Raw genomic sequence first — 7,790 nt, 5'->3', positions numbered from 1 at the left:
TACGGGTATACTACCTCGATTACTTGAGTAATCATTGAAGAAATGGAGTTAGAATCGAGAAAAGATCAAGTTTGATCCGAAACCCTAGCTCGCACACGTACTGAGAGCTAAGCAGCTCCTTTTTATTTGCTGAAATGAAGAAATGGACTTGCTGTGTCCATTTCTTACAACTTATAACATATATATAGTATTGGCTAAAGTACCATTTGGTACTAGCTCAATCATGCACTTTAAACCAACTTCTAAACTAGTCGTCCGTAGCCTAAACGGAAACGATTTCCAAATTTCGTGAAAATTTTACCAAAAACCAAATAAAATATAACAAGAATAAAAATATAATTTTTATTCCCATCCGACTTATATTTTATTCATAATAAATCATTTTCGATTTATTAAGCCCGCATTGACTGCGCTTGATAAAATTTCTGCTTCCAAATTTTATCAAATTTTCACGATAACCTTTTTAAAATATTTTGCGAATATTGGCACCAAAAATATTCGCTAGGGACTTATGAATTATTCTGCACCCAATTCATAAATCCATATTCTCTCCGTTAACTATATAACTAATCAAATTTAAATTCTAAAAATTTAAATTTGCAATCCTATAGCCATATTAAAAATTTAGGGACACTTGTAAATTAAATTTATCTTTAAATTTAATTTACCTACTCCCGTCTAATAAATTATTAGACACGTGGCTATATTTTAACTCTTAAATTTCCGGGTTATTACATTCTCTCCCCCTTATATAAATTCGTCCTCGAATTTACATATACTTACTTTTCACTTATAATCCAAATTTTACTTATACTTATTCTCACTTCATGCTTCGGAAAGCATAGCACCCTCTTGACTGGCATTCTCAATCATATCTCTCTTCCTCGCTGTTGTTCTTATCATCTGTTTGAACTTCCGTTCTACAAACAGATTATCCACTTTGTATACTCTTCTTGATCCTATAACTCGTATAGAATACCTTTACTCCTTAGTTTAGCATCCTGCAATGCATTTCAAGGACTAGTCTCTAGTCTTTTTCTTGCTAAGCGATCCAAGTAAGTAGGTATAAGTTAATACCATTTAACTTATTCCAGGGTTATCATAAAACTAGGTTACCTTTGCTAGTTTCTGATAACTACACTTTTAGTATACCACCTTTGTCGCATATCTTTATTTTATTTTTCTTTCCTTTGTTTTCTTTTCAACCTTAGTTGTTTGTTTATGGCTCATCTTATTATTGAGATGACTTTTAGTATGTTTTATGATTACTGTTTCATAACTAACCACTCATCTTTTAGTTTCCTTACATTTCTATATCTTGTATAGAATGTCCTTTATTTACTCCTCAATCTATAGTAACTTCCTGTTACATATTGGGTAACTGATCTTCTCTCTTTCCGGAATGTGGTTGCGTAGGTGTGGGTATGGTCGTAACTTAACTATCTCCCATGAAACACTCTTTAACTTACTCCATATACATAGCATCCTTGTTCACAGCTAACAGTTTTCATAACTGTGCTATAGCTGTTACTATCATGTTTAATTAACTGACTATCAACTGTAGCTCCATTTTCAAAACATTTTACATTAAAATAAAATGTTTATTAAATATTTTTCACTTTTAGTCGGCCATGCTTTACGCATTTCTGGCCCGACATTCAAAATACATGTACGTTACATGTATATTCCGTTACCAGTCAGCCTCGACTTTACAGTCATATGGCCCGGTTCTCGGAATTTATCTTCTGAAATTACTGTCTCAACACAGTTTTCAAATTCTTTTTTGTATACATATATGGAGCTTATGTTGATAATTCCAAGCTAACTAAAGTTTATACTTACTATCGTGATCACTTGCGCTTTTGGCTCACTGCCAAAATTCACGCAAGTTTCACAGCATCACCTTCATCTTCAAGCATCATATACCTCTCCGTTCGTCAATCGCAACGGTTAAAACTTAGATAACCGTCCTGGGATTATCCTATCCCAATATCAAACCGATCTAACGGTTCGATTACTAGTTACTGGAGTTTTACTACATTTTGTTAGTTTCCAGATAACATCTGAAACTTATTCCTTTAGTTCACTATTTTTATCTCTTTCTCACCTTGATAACATTTCCATTTATGTTAATCCAAGGTTTACTATACTGTTTAAGTATATTGTTTATTCATTAAATAATTAATAATCATTTATTAATGAATACCTTGTTTGACACGACTTCACAAAGTCTGTCAGTCGTCAACATAATCAACGACTCTCTTTATTCAAATCAGAACTAGTAGTGTAACTACTTGGTTCTGAAAATTATTTTTCCCCCCTTTTTTTTTTCATCATCTTTCTTTTAGTTGTTTCGTTGCTATTTGTTGGTTAAGTGCTGAGGTTTACTCCTCTCAGACTTATGAGTTTTGGTTTATCTAACCACTCGTTTGGATTCAAGAGATATGTCCATTACTGACATCTGCTCTGTCTGTAAGACCAATCTCTGATCCATTTTAATTAAACACATGCGTATGACTTTGTTCACCGACAGTTACATGAAGTCAAACTAACCGAGTTGTGTTTAATTATATCCTACTCTCTCTTATCTTAATCGCAATTATCTTCTATTATCTACTCTTGAACTTTTATTTATCATAAAAGTCCATCACTAGACTTATCTCTTAGTCTATCTTAGAGTAAGAATGTAAATTCTCACTTCCTACTCTTCTCAATCCTTAGTAATTTCTGATGTTTCGGGATGAAACATTAGAATCCAGATCCTTATTGTTTATTATGAACAATAAAAATCATAACATCTTATCTTCGCTATCTTGTATCCTACCTTGACTTTATTACAGAGTTTTCGTTCGAGTATGCTTACATTTTAAAACAAATACAGTTTGTTTTGTAAACAAATTGTTTCTCAACAATTTATTTCACAACAATTTTATTTTATAAACGAATGGTTTCTCAAAACAATCGTTTCAAACATATGTGCACATACACATATTTCACCCACATATACAAGTATATGTGTGTACCAGCTGGATTTTTCTTTAACTTTATCTCTTCAAAACTGTGAATCTAACAATTCACATTTTAAAACTTTTGTACAATTGTGGCTCAGGGTGATGACATCTCTCATCCCCAAAGAGTTGCTATACAATCCTCTTTCTCTTTGATATACAATATACATGATGCATGTCCTAACAAAATCATTTTGTATAAGTATATGGAATTCAAGTATTCCTTTTTCTATAGTGATTGTTGCAATGTGCATTCATGATGCATCTGAGCACAATAATACATTCTTTTAAAACAAAACTGCAATACTCACTTGTAAGCTTCTTTCAAACTACTTCTCCGTAACATTTCAAGTTTCTTAATCCTAATAATTTATTCTCACCTTAGGATTATTATTGCTTCATATCATTTGGTTGTTTATCAATAATTATTGATTTCTATTTTAAGGATGCACGTTTTTAACATCCCTAACTTGTCAATTCTCATTTCTCATTCATCTTTTAATGTTTACTTGTATGTGTATTTCTTTTTTTTGTTTAAGGATATAATTTATATCTGTAGTTTATGTTTCCAATTCTATCATGATATTGAAAACACATAAACAGACTAACTTAAACATTAAACACATAACTAAACATTACCTGACGATGATCGCGAAGACGGAAACGCCTCACGAATCATCGGGCCTTTACCTCGCCCTCCGCGGAATTTCAGTTTTCCCTTATCCTTTCCCCCTCGCGGAACAAAGTAGGGGTTGTAGTGCCTCGCGGGTCCAGAGTTTCCTATCCTAGGAAATGTAGCAGTAGGTTCTTCAGGTTTGGTGTAATAGTACGGCTGGAGGGGTATGTCATTCCTCCTCAACTTACTTTCTATCTGCTTTGCACGCCCAGCCAGATATGCTACAGAATCAGACTTTACCGCCATGAGTTCCTCGAACTCAGGCCCTAAACCTTTGACGTACCTACTTGCAACTTCCTCACCATCACGAACTAACTCAGGTACTTCTTCACATAAACGCATAAACTCAACAGTATATGCCTCCACATTCAAATCTTCCCTAGTATACTTATCCATATAATCCCTCAACCTATCCAAACTTTGGTTCTCTTGCACCTCCCACTCGCTCACGTATTCCCATGACTGATTCGGCGAGTGTCTTATTTGCTGTTGAACCCTCCTTAGATGGTCCACCTCAGCTAAGAACTCTTTTACCTTAAATCCCAAATAAGCCGATGTAGCAGTCGATTCAGACACAGAGCTATGGCTATTTCCAGTACTGTGTATGTCTTCATTCAACATTCTCTCTAATTCCTCTACTCCAATAGCATCCTCCCATATGTCCATGTCACATGCTGATGTTGAGTCAACAGCCTCTATGGGAACAGATGTAATAGGTATAACAGGCAAACCTGGTACATTATGTGGATCAGACCCCACATGCGTATGAGCTCTACTAGGCCCAGACATACTGAAACACATGAAATTTCAGCATAAGTACCGTATGTAATAGTTGTAGAAAAATCACATTTTCATATAACAGGTATCAACTATTAAACCTATATAAGCAAAACATATAACAATCACACACAATTCAGAGAAAATCTAACTATTTTCTCGAACAAAAATTCAGAGGAAATCTTCGGGTTGTCCTGTATTCTAACAGAACCATTCTCCTCGAATACTGGTCATCTGTTCTGACCATTCCGCTCCATGATTGTAACGTGTTTCCAACTTTAGGAACATCTCACATGTTCCATCAGTTGTAACGTATCTCGAACACAAGAACAACTCATGTGTTCCTGATCAAAACATCAATACATACTACACACATGTATAGTTGCTATCTATAGCTGAATGTATTCAATAACTGACAACTGATCAAGACATGACTCGAATCCTATGTTGCTGCAATAGTTCACTAGGAACTCTTATGACTTCTAGTACCTCTACTTAACATATATCAGCAACAATACTTCGGACATTGAAGTCCTAAAACATTGCTCTGATACCACCTTTGTCACGACCCGATTTCCACCTCGAAACTCGAGCCGAGACCGGCGCTAGGGAATGGGAATGGTTGTTCCGAAACCCGTAGCAAGCCTAAAACCTCTATAAATTTTTTGCCTCTTAAATATAAATATATATCGTACATCGCGTACGACCCGTTTTCAGAAAACACCGTTAAAACATTTTTCCGTTTAACGTGGAAAACACATTCTGAAAATATTCATATAGGCGATATCGCGCTTTCAGAAATGCTGGTTGAATAACCCTAGTTATTCTGACCCACGCGCATTGCTGAAAACCGGTGCGGTGGTACAGGGACTTAGCTCACGTGCCTTGCCTCGCAGGCAGCCCTGTTTCAAACCGCGCACCCGAACAATATGTTTAATAAAATATATCGAACACTTTCCTTTTCAAAGCGTTGTATCAAACATATTTAAAAACATGCACAGCAGGCACACAAACGTAAGGCCAGCTGAAACTACACACAGTGTTTTTGCAGACCAAAGACACGAAGCTTGGCCACCCGTAGGGGACACCATAAAACACCATATGCCTATTGAGTAGCCACTTATTAGAGCTAGACAAAGTCAGGTTCCTATCAGAGTATATAGACAGAGGAACCATGACGTGGCTACAGGCATATCAAACCTATATACACTATTGCAGCATCTAAGAGTTTAAAGTGTTATTTACATAACAACAGAATAAGCTTCCCTGATGGAAAAGGATGGAAGCTCGACCAGACCCGGTAGCTAGGTACCTGAAAATGATAAACAACAACGGAGTCAGAAATATAAATATTTCTGAGTGAGTAGATAGGTTTACAGTTAAATACCAAAATCGCGTATAGACAAAATGTCGATATATAAAAATATTACCAGTCCTCGATCCAAATGAAACCCTAATCCTGATTACGTTATAGTGCTATCATATATATAATGCATATGCACAACTCTTGTTTAATACAGGATGTGCTGTATACATATGTATCACAGCCATCTTGACTCTGTATTGGGTTGCTGGGCCGGAACTTAAATCACTGCCACCTCAGGACTACCCATTAGGTTTAAGCCGCTTTATAAGCATCTGGCTTAAAACCTAATCTCAATATGTATGCTTATAATATTTACCTCTCATCTAGTTCATTAACACCGGTGATCACACAGTCCTATTGTTGCCCAATAGATAGCTCGTTTCAGTGGATCTTCCTTGGCTAAGTTTCATACTTAGTGCGATTTATGATTTAAAAACAATTGAATACTAATATTCAAAAGTAAACAAATGAACTCACAAACACCGCTAGGTCTGGAACTTAATCCTGTGGTTGTGGTCAGACTGCTGGCTAGCTGGTCGGACTAAACACACAAAGCAAACAGGATAAAACACATCAATATATGTTTCCTATAAAACTTCTAGGTCCTTAAACCCAGATCTAGGTCAAACATATAATCATATAAACACGTAACACTTATGGTCTGTTTTCTTTTAAAACCATATTATAAATTCTCGTTTTGAGAAAACGTTCTAACTTCTCTCTAGAAGTTATTTTAGGTATCACAATACCTAAAGAAAACCATTTATAGTATAGACCTAATTGTCAAAACAATTCTCGGTCATATACTAAGTATTTAGCAAAAGCGATTGCTAAATCTTTAAAACCGTTTAAACATTGACTTTAACTCTTTTAAAGTCCATTATAAACGTTTAACTTAACTTTTAAAATCTCCTTTTAAAAGTCTTTAGGTTTAGGTTATAAAACCTTTTCACTTTCTTCTAACACAAGTTATCGTTTTAAAACGTTTTCGAATCAACGAAACTATGTCAAGTTCTTAGGGCAAAAAGCCCCAAAAACAAATCCCTATCCGTCAGCGTCTCGGCACGGTGCACGATCGTGCACCTTGGGTGCATGATCGTGCACCCCAGGGCAGTGCACGATCGTGCACAATTGGTGCACGTTCGTGCACCCCAGATGGTGCACGTTCGTGCACCTTGGGTGCACGTTCGTGCACCCTCTCATGGTGCACGTTCGTGCACCAAATGGTGCACGTTCGTGCACCCGAGTGCACAGCCCCGGGAAAGTTGATTTCCCGGGCTTTCCGACGTGCTTTAACTCCATTTTTCCGCCCCTAACACGTATACACATTCCAATCTATCCATATTCACGTTCGAAACGTAAAACTAATACGTTTACGTTCGATTCGATACGGTAACCGTTTATAAACGAATATATATTCGAAATATATCGATATATATCAAAATAAACATTTAATACGGGTATACTACCTCGATTACTTGAGTAATCGTTGAAGAAATGGAGTTAGAATCGAGAAAAGATCAAGTTTGATCCGAAACCCTAGCTCGCACACGTACTGAGAGCTAAGCAGCTCCTTTTTATTTGCTGAAATGAAGAAATGGACTTGCTGTGTCCATTTCTTACAACTTATAACATATATATAGTATTGGCTAAAGTACCATTTGGTACTAGCTCAATCATGCACTTTAAACCAACTTCTAAACTAGTCGTCCGTAGCCTAAACGGAAACGATTTCCAAATTTCGTGAAAATTTTACCAAAAACCAAATAAAATATAACAAGAATAAAAATATAATTTTTATTCCCATCCGACTTATATTTTATTCATAATAAATCATTTTCGATTTATTAAGCCCGCATTGACTGCGCTTGATAAAATTTCTGCTTCCAAATTTTATCAAATTTTCACGATAACCTTTTTAAAATATTTTGCGAATATTGGCACCAAAAATATTCGCTAGGGA

This window comes from Mercurialis annua, linkage group LG5 (genome assembly GCF_937616625.2).
Source record: "Mercurialis annua linkage group LG5, ddMerAnnu1.2, whole genome shotgun sequence".
NCBI classification, from domain to species: Eukaryota; Viridiplantae; Streptophyta; class Magnoliopsida; order Malpighiales; family Euphorbiaceae; genus Mercurialis; species Mercurialis annua.
The sequence above is the reverse complement of the archived record's forward strand: the minus strand, read 5'-3'. Positions refer to the sequence as shown.